Raw genomic sequence first — 2,500 nt, 5'->3', positions numbered from 1 at the left:
CATGGGATTACAGGATCTTTTCCGTGCGCACTTGGGCTTGTGCTTGCGTGTACACACGAAGGGGGATAAGGCACTAGCAGGTCTGCACATAAGTTGACCTGGGAGATCGGAAATATCTCCACCTTTACCCACCAGGCGCGGCCGGGATTCGAACCCACGACCTTCCGCGTCTTACCACCAAGCCATTGCGCCCGTCCAAAAAAACAAAAAAACAAAAAAAAAACTACCAAGAAAGGTAAGTTGTTGGAACGTTTGTCATTGACAAAACAATACGTTACAGTCACAGATATTTCCACCCAGCGGTCTTTTAAGTGCACAGACAAACAACTATTCAATTAAACAAAATGTTTATTCATTTCATTTTTATTTTCATTTATTTATTGTCCCATCCGCGTGGAAAGCTAGCAGCAACAAAGTCGCGTTACCCAGGTGTGTGCGTGTTTAGGTGTACTCAGCCACCTGCACGTATGGCAGAATGGCCGAGGTCTTTTACGTGCCACAGTCGTGCCACGGGGGTGGAACTTGGATACCGCCTCTGAGTCTGCGCAGAAAGTTGACCCGTGTCCGTCCCGGCCCGGATTCGAACCCGTGGCCATTAATTACCCGTACCTATCACGAATCTGTGATCATCAATCTTAGAAGGTTACCCTTTTATTTTATTTTATATAACTGCCCAATCAAAGATCTAAGAAATAAGGGGACGTAAGCGCTCTAAATTAAGACGACGACAAGGGTGGAAGTTATGCTTAACCAGTCTCCTGGCACCTGAAATAAAAAGAAGGATTGAAATGCACAAACGAATCTCATTCTGAAAATGTTTATTTGATTCTTTGGTATGGTGTACTATATTATGCCGGTTTTATGCTTTTAGAACTGTGTAGACAGAGCTGTTACTTACTTCGTCTATCTGTGTAAAAGGCCAGGTGGAAGGCCATCGCGACCTGTAAAAGGCGGGACAGCCCCCCCGCGCCCCCCCCCCCCCCTTTCAGGCTGGGGAAACGGGCGTCTCTCTCTCTCTCTCTCTCTCTCTCTCTCTCTCTCTCTCTCTCTCTCTCTCTAATGAAGACATTATAAACGCTATGGCTCTTCGCGATTTCTATAAAGAGAACAAATTAAAAGCTGATTACAAGAAACAAAGAAAGAAGGTCTTAGACCTCGTGCGCCGGGCCATTTCAATAAACTTGTTTCTGAGAAGAAAGATACCGCTTCCTTTTGGAGAGCAATAAACGAAGTAACTGCAAAATCAAAAACCCGACAACATTCAACTTCGGTTGGTATTTCACCCAGTGCCTTTAATGATTTTTTTTTTTTATCTCTTCCTAGTAAGCTTCTGGAGTCCACCTATAGGGAAAATGACAAAAGCGAGTATGAATGCCCACAATTTCTTCAATTATTTTGCCAGGCCAATATGAAAGAAGGAACCTTTTAACATCCCATTCATTGCAGTCCACGAAGTCGGGCGACTAATAACTGACTTGAGTAATAAAAAGTCAATGGGACCCGATAACATACCCGCTTCCTTACTCAAGTTAGCGTTACCCTTTCTTGTTGAGCCAATTACGTATGCGTACAACTTATGTATTGACCGAAATGTGTTTCCAGACATATTTAAAACCGCAAAAAGTAATTCCACTTCCCAAAACAAAAGACTTAACCGACATAAACAATTTTAGGCCAATTTCGCTATTGTCTGTTCTATCAAAACCATTAGAAAAACATGTACAAAAGTGCTTGCTTCTGCACATGGAAAGCCGTGGTCTTTTCGCTCCATCTCAATCAGGATTTCGCCCTAAACATTCGTGTCTCACAGCTCTCGTTAAACTATGCGATAGGCATGGCTCTCTGCCATTACCCATTCGGAAACAGTCGGCGCCGTCCTCCTTGATTTTAAGAAAGCGTTTGATATTGTTGATCACACAATTCTGTTAAAGAAATTATCTTGTTATTTAGGCGACGCATCCTACTTACCTTTTTTTCGTTCTTATTTAGTGAACAGAACGCAGTTTGTCTCCCTTAATGGTAACCGTTCTTCCATAGGACGGCTAATGCACGGCGTCCCACAAGGATCAGTTTTGGGCCCACTTTTATTTTGCATTTACATTAACGATCTACCACTCTATATATCAGACAAGACGGTTATTAATGACCTTTTTGCATACGACTCGTCTCTTTACACGTCCGGTAAAAGTTTACAATCTATTGAAACCTCTCTTCAAACGAGTTTAAACAACATATTTGATTGGTGTAAACAAAACTCAATGATTATACACCCAGGCAAAACTAAATGCATGGTGATCACAACACGACAGTAACACCAATTCGCTCCTCTGAATCTTCATCTCAGTTTAAATGAGTCATCCATTGAGGAAGTAACCAGCCATCGTGTTCTCGGGGTCACAATAGACGCTGACTGACTGACTATTAGGGCTTAACGTCCTCTTAGACCAACTGGTCTATATTGGGACAGGTATTGGTAATACGCTGAAGATATGGTGTGATA

At 42.6% G+C, this 2,500-nt stretch overlaps 1 protein-coding gene across 1 annotated transcript in view; it reads right to left on the bottom strand.

Moving 5' to 3' along the window:
• Nucleotides 1–2,500, bottom strand: part of LOC138970332 (uncharacterized) — a 21,090-nt gene that overhangs the window by 13,663 nt on the left and 4,927 nt on the right. The window lies entirely within an intron of this gene.

The sequence above is a fragment of the Littorina saxatilis genome, linkage group LG7, assembly GCF_037325665.1.
Source record: "Littorina saxatilis isolate snail1 linkage group LG7, US_GU_Lsax_2.0, whole genome shotgun sequence".
Taxonomy (NCBI): domain Eukaryota; kingdom Metazoa; phylum Mollusca; class Gastropoda; order Littorinimorpha; family Littorinidae; genus Littorina; species Littorina saxatilis.
The sequence above is the reverse complement of the archived record's forward strand: the minus strand, read 5'-3'. Positions and strand labels throughout refer to the sequence as shown.